Here is a 9204-nt window from a genome sequence, read left to right as displayed (position 1 = left end):
GTGCCATGGGCTGGGAACCACGGCGGGGTTGGATCAAGGGTTGGACTGGATGATCTCAGAGGTCCCTTCCAACCCAGCTGGTTCTGTGATTCTATGATTCTCTGATTCTATGATTCAATGATTCTATGATTCTCTGATTCTATGATTCTATGATTCAATGATTCTCTGATTCTATGATTCTATGATTCAATGATTCTATGATTCCATGATTCCATGATTCCATGATTCTATGATTCTATGATTCAGTGATTCTATGATTCTCTGATTCCATGATTCCATGATTCTATGATTCTATGATTCAATGATTCTATGATTCTATGATTCTATGATTCTATGATTCTCTGTGCCCCCAGTGCTGCAGCTCCCGGAGCGAGGCCATGAGCACAATCCCATCACCTCCAGTTCCTGGGGCAGGCTCAGCTGCTCCCCCAGAGGATTTGTCAGAAGAGAGACAGGCTGGAGCAGCTGATATAAACTGAAATAAAGTGAGAATTACCCAGCAGGGAGCAATGATCACAGAAACGGGGCTGGTTCTGTGGGCTGGACCAATATTGACAATTGCAGCTTTGCAGAGACTTAATTTGGAGCTTAAGCCAGTCTTAAGTCTAATTTCAATTGAATTAGTCAGATTTCTAATAGGTAAGCTTCTGCCTTTGTCCTGATTTACCAAAGCTCTGGAAATAAACCAGTGAAGAGTCTTCAGCCTCTCAAAGAGAATAATTTGAGGGGGCACCTGGTATGAAATTAAAACAGAGAAAGGCTCTTCCCAGTCTCTCATGTCCTACAGGTTGTCTGAGGGAACTGCTGAGTGGGTGGTTCAAAACAAACAGTGTGCCAGGAGATGCTGTTGATGCCAAAATAAAAGCAAAGGGAAGAATTTTTTTGGGGAAAGAAAAATCCATCAGATGCTTTTCAGCCCAAATATATAAAAATTGCTGTGAGCTGGGCAAGGCTTTTTCTGTGTAGTTGTCACTCTGTCCCTCCCTGCTAAATGCAGGGGAAAGTGTCACCTTTGGTGTTCAGTGAACAGGTTTGAATTGGGTGAGAAGTGTAAAACACTAAAGAAACCTCAACATGCACAGGGAAACAGGATCTGAAACTGTCACAGGCAAAATAAAACCAGTTTCAAGGGAACTTCATAAATAAATATAATGGGGTGGGTGAGGCAGTTCCTCAGAGCCTCTCAAGAGAGAGACCTGTCCCCTCAAATCCCATGCAAATCCTATGGAAATAAATACCAAATAAATACCAATAAATACTCAATACCATGAGGAAAAAAAAGCGAGGGAAAAACAGAGACAAGAAAAGAGAAAAAGAAGGGAAAAAAGAAAAGAAAGCCCTTGCCATGGTGAAGGATCCTACTCACAACAGGGGGAGGAGTTTTGGAGTGATTGATTTCAAATAATAAAGATGTCAGAATGTGTCCTGCAGTTATTTACACATATCTTCCCTTAATGAAAATGAATTACTTGTATTTCATGTAGATGTGCATTAAACGCTCCATATATCAAACTCCTCACTGCACAGTCCTGGGAAGTAAGAAAACATCAAAGTTATTGCCCAAACAATGGGTTATATATGACTGAGTCTGGAGCAGTAATAGAAGCCCATCAATCTCAGGGCAGGTCTTAGGCTGGGTTTTGATGTGTTCTAAGTGAGCCAGGCCCAGCAGAGCAGCTCTGAGTCAAGCTCTTGCTTAGCTAAATCTTCCCCTTTGTCAGCAGGAGCAGGGTAGAAGTGGATTTATTCCATTGGGCCTGTACTTATCAATATTTTACTGGGTCAAGTCTGGCAAAGGTTCACACGTGTGAGCTGGTTCCTTTTCCAGTTGGGTTGGTACAGTATAATTCCAGCTTTATTACCAGTGAAACTCTCTCAGACAGCCCTTAACTGGGGTGTTACAGCCCTTTCCTGGGGTGTTACAGCTCAATTGGATTCTAGAAGTGATTTTTTACATTTTTTTCTGCAGGGGAGATATTCCTTGAGCTGTTTGAACTCAGAGACAATTGCCAGGACAGCCCATATTTATAACAGGGCTTCTTGCAGCCCTGCAAATCTACATCTGTGTGTTCAGATTGGCAGGAATTGGGTGCAGAAAGAGAGGATTTTGATCAAATCATTACAAATCTAAATAATGGTAATGTTGTACACATCCCAAGGGTCCAGTGAGGGCTTCCAGTGAAGCTTTGGGAAGAATTTAACCCATTTTCAATGTGGGAGGCTCAGAAGTTTCTAGAATCCATGGGCAATAACAGTCAGAATTAAATTCTCCAGAGAAAGCATCTTCTCCCATTTGAAAATTGCTCATAAACAATCAAAATCTGCAATAGGGAATCATAAAAGACTGGTTTTGATAGTCCATTGTGGTGGGAAAAACAACTGGAAAAGCTTAGTCTGAGATGTTTGCTCATCAGCTAATTGTGGTTTGAAACTTTTGTTTTAATGGCTGTTTACAATAAAACTGCAGGAGGAGAAAGAGTTTCTTAAATACAGGTTGCTATGGAATTTTTGTGAGGAACAAGCAAATTGAAGTGACTAAGAGGGCAGAAAATACATGTGAGACATGAGGAGTAAACAGGCAACAACAAACTGAATCCAGTGTGTTCCTGCTCTGGGAAAAAAAATATAGACAGGACTAAAACCAGTTGTACCCAACTCTCACCAGTCTACAAAATATCCCAGTTCTGGAGGGGGCACTCCTTGCTTGGGCAACTTGGTTGGGGTTGGGTTAGAAGGGCTGGTGAGTGCAGACAGGAATAGAGGAGGGGAAAAATGTTTCCAAGCTTTCTTTTTTTTACCAAAATCGAGTAATTTATTAACATGGGGAGGTGTTTGCATCTAACACCTTCTGTGTTTGCCCACATATTAAAACAAAGAGTATCCTGGGGAGAATAACTCCCTAAGTCACCTGGGGCTCTCTGGGAAATTCCTTCTCCACGTGGGTGGAGGCAAAAATCTCTCTCACTGGGATCTCTTTTCCATGTGAGACAGGAGCAAACAGGCAACAACAAACTGAATCCTGTGTGTTCCTGCTCTGGAAAACAAATAGAGACAGGACTAAAAGGAGCTTGAGGTGCTCTTTGTTCCCAGCTCACACCAGCCCAACAGAATATCCCAGTTCTGGAGGGGGAAGTGACACTTCTTGCTTGAGCAACTTTGCTTGGAGTTGGATCAGAAGCAGGAGAAAAACTGATAAGTGCAGACAGGAATAGAGGAGGGGAAAGAATGCTTCCAAGGTTTCTTTTTTTCCCCCAAAATCAAGGAATTTAATGACTTGGGAATAATTTTGCACGAGGTGTTTGCACTTGGGTCGATTTACAACAGACATGGAATAATTTTGGGCTGGTTCTCGAATGTTCCTGTTGGATAAGTTTGGGGTTTTATCCTTTGGAACAACTCAGTTGATCTGAGCCTCTTCACACACAAGCAGTGCTTCAGAGATTGTTAGACTTAATTAGTTTATAAATCTGTCTCCAGTAGCTGCACATGAAAATTTAATGTGCCAAGCCCACAACGCCACGGTGTTTTGGACTTTGTTAGGAGACAGTATCCTGGAATAGACCAAAGATGGGAGCAATAAAGATTAAAAACCTTTCAAAATAGTACAGATGTTCCAGAGCTCCTTCCAGAGCCGTAACCAGGCAGTGGTGACACTGTGGGGACCCCCAGGTTCTGGAGAAAGGCCTTGGTGATATTTTCAATGAGCTGTATTGATAATTATCTCCCCCCACCCCACCCCCTAATCCTGGATAAAAATTGCAATATAATTACATTTACTGTTGCTTTTGCCCCCATCCTCCAGCTGCAGTATTAGATGTTTCCAATAGTAAAGACTTTTTGGGTGAAGGTTCTTTTTTCCTTTCCATTTTTGAGCTGTGTTTGCAAGCTCGAGGATGGAATTCTTTACACCAGCTCTACCTGTGGGCAGCCTTGCTCCTCAATAACATGGGGCTTTTTTCTTGCTTATTTATGCATAAATACAATAATTGTTGCTGCTCCTCACAAGGGAAGCTCATCCTGTGTCAGGGAGGCCATGCCAAGAATATAAATAGAATAATCTCCTGTTCCTGCAGCTCTGAGTAATCCACGCTGCACATCTCACAGGTGATAACAGCTTAAACATGAATTCATCTGAGAGCATTATGTGATAGAAAAGGTACACAGAGTTAATTAAGCCTTGGGGGCGTCCAGGATTGATCCTGAGCTGCTGTAAATTGGCTTAACTTCGTTGGCTTGAAAGGAATCAGCCTCATTTACACCAGCGGAGGATTAAGCCTCTCTATTTTAAGATGCTTTAGATTTGAATATCTCAAATTAACATGTACAAATTCTTTATTAAAGGAATGATATTAATTATTCAGTGTACAATAGGGTGTGTTTCAAAGAGTGGGTTTAAATAGTTTGGAAGTGATAGATAGAACAGGAACCCATTTACCAGCCACAAAGGTTTGTCATGGTTTCATTTTGTTCCTTAATTGCCTCTTGGCCTGTCCCCATTCTCCAGAACCTGGTGTGGCCCATGTCTGAGTGGAGATGACACCTCTGATCACCGAGGAGAAATAATTGCTGACTTTCTTCGGTCAAACATGCTGAACCAAAATTAAATGAATTTTTCAAGTCCTGCAGGAAGCAAAGAGAAACAGCGACTTCAGGAGAGCTGGATCCTCCCAGCCAGGTGGGGCTTTGCCAGCAGGTTCCCAGGATATCCAACTACTCCTTGAAACCCAAATTTGGGTAAATAATGTATAAAATAAACGTGTTGAGCAAAATTTTGAGCCTGTTTTCTTTTTAGAGCAAGTGTCTGAAAAGGGTCACAGAATCTCAGGATGGGTTGGGTTGGGAGGGACCTTAAACCCTCCCAGTGCCACCCCCTGCCATGGGCAGGGACACCTCCCACCAGCCCAGGGTGCTCCAGCCTGGCCTGGGACACTCCCAGGGATGGGGAATCCACAGCTTTTCTGGGAAGCAGCTGTTGTTACAAACATTCTCTCTCACATTGTGACCAGAAATTGTCAGGTGTGACTAAACCTTCCTTAACAAGTGTTCCTTGAAATGGAGGAATTCCTGGGAAAAGTGGCAGCTCCGAACAAATCAGTATTTTTCTGACAAAAAAAAAAAAATTGACTGGAAAATTCCCAATTAACTCTGCTCTTGGGTCCTGGTTCCTGATGGAGATATTGCATGGATCTGTGTGTCTCCCACCAAAATGAACAGGGATTTCTGAAATGTTAAACGTGGTTTTTTTTAGGTTTTCAGGTGCAGAACAGTTTTTTGGTTTGCCTTGTGCCTCAAACTTCCTGTCTCCTCTCGTGCCCTGTTTCAACTCTCTCCAATTTCCCTGAGCTGTACCTAAAACTTGTGTTTGACTCAAAACCCCCTCCAGGCTGGTGAATTTGGGTTTTTTCTTGTGTCTATGTGCATCCACACAAATGTACATATACATTTATAATGTATATAATATATATTTATTTAATATATTTTTTATATTTAATATATTTATATATATTTAATATATTTATATATATTTAACATATTTATATATTATATACTTATTTACATGAGTACATTTTAAATTCCTTTCTTAAACCTTCCTAGGATATTTTTTCTCCAAAGTTACTTTTTGCCAGACCAGTTTCTCATGTCCAAATAATTCCTTTTAGTTTAAAGAAAGTGCTTTATTTTATGAGCAGGGATTCAGCCTATTGATTCCTTTCAAACAGCCTGAGTCTCTAGCAGCTTTATCCTTTTTGTTCATTTTTTAATGGGTAATGAAAAACAGTTTAATATCATTATGTTCATCAGATAAAACTCGCTGAGGTTCAAAAGAAAGTCCTAAATAGATTGTGAGCTCAGCCCTGTCTCAGGAGAGCCCTGCATTTTCCAGGCTTCTGCATCCTGACACATCCAGCCCTCCCCCAATGTTTATTTAATTCTGCCAGGGAATGCTCCTGGGCTGTGTTTTATGATGTCAGGGGAGAATTGGGCTGGAGGAAGAACATTACAGAGTTGGTTATTCTGAACTATTTCCTCCTCCTGCAGATCCCGGCCATGGCACCTCCTAAATAATGGAGCAATGATTTACTTCCTTGGATTTGTTTTCTTTTGTTCCTCCTATTTGTTTTCCTTAGTTCCTCTTATTTGTTTTCTTTAGTTCCTCTTGTTTTCTCTGCCTCCAGAGTGTGTATTTTATAGATGGTAAAGCACACAGAGATTTTGAAGTGTCAAAAGGAGCATCTCCTGGCAGTGCTGGAGAATTCCTGCTTGGAGCAGGGATCTGACCCTGGCATGGGGGACAACATTCTCCTTGTTACTCCTCTGTTTATGCATTAAATACTCTCTTTTTTCTGCACATGGCTCTTTCAGGTGGTGTCACAAATCTTAGTCATTGCTGCTGTCCAATCTGCCTGCTCGTGGTGAAGAGTTAAATCAATAAAAATGTAATTCTCCCGTGCCTGCCTTGTAAACCCCAGCTCAAAGGAAGCTGGTGGATGGTCTTGCATATAAACCCCCCAATGCAGAACCTCAGGAAGGTTATTGCACCTTTTTGTGCTTTCTGGAATCATATTTGTTTAGTTCTGTTATAAAAGAGAATTTATACTTGACACCCTTGTGAACACTTCGCCCTCTTAATAATCTGTTTTGGGGAATTAACTCGAGTTTTTGGCACTGTTAGTTAGTAACATGTGCAATGTCACTGCAAAGAAGGGAAGTTCCTCACAGTCAAAGGGAAGACAGTGTGTGAAATATTGTGCCCAGAGAGCTGGAATAAATTCTGATGTATCTGGAGGTTTTAAGGCTAAAATTAGATGTATCAATACATGCAGGTCTTCAGCACTTCCCAAAGCAGCAGGAGCAGCCCGTGTTCCAGCAAGTGCAAATGTCAGCACTTCAGTGACCCATTCTGGCACGATATTTGGGGAATGAGGAGAGAGCAGAGGCCTCCCAAACTTTCTTCTGTTGCCATTTGATTGTCACTGTTTCAGTGTGTCACATCTCTTCAGCAGCACCATCACCCACCCAGGGAGGGGGAGCTCAGGGGGCACTTCCAGAGTTCTTGGAGTTATTCCTGGAGCTGAGACAGGCTGCCAAGAGCAGGAGGAACCAAAGTCCTCCCTCAACAAAACCTTCCTTTGAGCTGTGGAACAGATAGTGCTGGTCCAGCCTTCCCTGCTTGCCTTGGGCACACATCTCCATCACTTCAAAGAGAATTCCCAAAGGAGACCAACCACTGGTGTCCATCTGGAGGGAAACTGCAAAATCCTGGAGAACAACTGGTGGCATGTGGGAAATCCTTCAGCCCACTCCCTTGCCCTGAGGTGAGTGGTGTTCCTGTGCTGTTCCTCACACTTTTCATGTGCTGTTCCTCACACTTTTCATGTGTGTATGTGCTCAGTGTCTTCCCAGTGTTTCATTCTGGGGCCATTTCAGTGCCAGCAGAGCTTTGAAGCTTTTTTCCCAGTTTCAAAGCTTAAAAGCTTTTTTCCCCAGTGCCTAATTTACATCTCCACTACTTCACTCTAAGCCTGCTGCTACTTGTGCTACTCCACAATGGACACAGAGAATAAATTCTTGTTCTTGCAGAAATCTTTTTCATATTTAAAGGTGATTATTGTGTCTCACTTCGGTCATTTTCCCTCTAAATTAATCACTATCAATGATTTCAAGACTTCTTGTTGTCAGGGCTCCTGGTTCTCCTCAGCATCCCTTCCTGCATCTCTTTGGTGCTGAAAATGGAACAGTGCCTTTCACATTGTTTAATGAGATGGGCTTTTAGAGCTCTGATCTGGGCAGATGCAAATTTGGGATGATTTTCTGGGGCACACAAAGCTGAGTACACAAGGAAGGATACAAAGCTGCAGAGGGTTTTTTTTCATGTAAGAAAACATCTTAAGTGGCTGATGCCACTGGGATACCTCACTGGGGAGAGAGAAGAGACTTTCACTGCATTTACTCCTTGATATTTCAGGTTTGTGCAAAGCAGAAAAGTTCCTACTCTGCCTTGTTTTGGTAATGGATTTAAATGAGGACTTTATAAGGCTGCCCCTAGCCCTGCTATATTCACTTGGAGCTGCCTCATCTTCGGGTCTGAGTGAGGAATTTTACCTTGAAGTTGGGGGAATGGTTTTCCTTGCAGGGAAGGATTGTTTTGGAGAGTGGTTCCTCTTCAGAGGTGCTGCTCAGGGGTACTGGGAGGGGTTATGCACAGGACAGGCTGCACGGGGAATATCCTGTGAAAATGGATCAGCAAGGAAAGGGAGGCACCAGGAGCCTTTGGACCTCTGGGAGAAGGGATTTTGTGCATCTGGATCAAGTGTGTCCAGTGCTGGCATCAGCTGGATGAGCAGAGAGGAGCAGGAAAAGCCCTTGGGAACAGAACACAGCTGGGAATTTGCTGTCCCAGTCAGCAATGGACCTTCTCCCTGTCCCCACAGGCATGTCCTGTGCCATTCCCTGCAGGGATTTTCAGTCCATAAATAACAATCCAAGTTTGCTGTGCCCTCTTTTTCCATATGGACTCACATGAGCTTCAGAAGGTGAGACCTTACATGTGGCAGAGTCACTGGAGAAGACAAAGCTTCCTCAGGACCATCCATGGCAAAGGCAGGCTGGCAGTTCCCTGGCACTTACAGAACTGCTGCCTCCTTTTCATCCCCACCAGCCACCAGTGGTCACCTGCTGGGGATAATGAACCTTCTCCAAGGGGGAAGGGGCTGGCAGGAATCAGCTGAAGTGTTGTGAACCCCCAGTGGTTTGTAAATTAGTGGGATGAGGGACACAGTTGGGCACTGTCTGTGCTCAAGCCCTGCAGAAACACGAGCTAAACCTCTGTGGGAATGTTTGAGGTGGAATTATTGCTTAGCACTCAAGTTTTGATCAAATCTAAGCTTCAGGTGAGAGGAGCCTGGATCTCATCCTGCCTGTGGTGTTTGGGAGATGTACCAAGGCCACACGTGTCTTCTGCCTGGAAAAGCTTCTCCCCACCAAGGTAAACTTAGGTAAAAGAAGGATCATGCAGTTTATTCCATGCTGTGGCAGCCTGAGGAGCTGCCCTGAGGACTCCTGACCCCCAAAACTGAAATACAAACTAATATTTGTGCCATGGAATGGTCTTTGTGGCTCTGACCCTGAGTCTGTCCTATGCACATCGTTGAATTTTAAGGATATCTTTGTTCTGTGTGTTCATATGTCACAGAATCAAAAGGG

The 9204-nt window shown here is 43.1% G+C and overlaps 1 long non-coding RNA gene across 2 annotated transcripts; it reads right to left on the bottom strand.

Moving 5' to 3' along the window:
- Positions 1-3283: 3283 nt before the first annotated feature.
- On the bottom strand, positions 3284-8357 carry LOC113957590. 2 transcript variants are annotated; one of them, XR_003531226.1, is made up of 3 exons: positions 8104-8357; positions 4436-4620; positions 3284-3551 (listed from the first exon to the last, which is right to left on the bottom strand). It is a non-coding gene; the product is annotated as an uncharacterized LOC113957590 (long non-coding RNA). The 2 variants fall into 2 exon arrangements; XR_003531225.1 differs by lacking the exon at positions 3284-3551 and having other exon boundaries at positions 4374-4620.
- Positions 8358-9204: the final 847 nt, after the last annotated feature.

The sequence above is a fragment of the Corapipo altera genome, unplaced genomic scaffold (genome assembly GCF_003945725.1).
Source record: "Corapipo altera isolate COAL_440 unplaced genomic scaffold, ASM394572v1 171, whole genome shotgun sequence".
In the NCBI taxonomy this organism is placed as follows: Eukaryota; Metazoa; Chordata; class Aves; order Passeriformes; family Pipridae; genus Corapipo; species Corapipo altera.
Note: the sequence above shows the minus strand (reverse complement) of the source record. Positions and strands in the feature narration are given on the sequence as shown.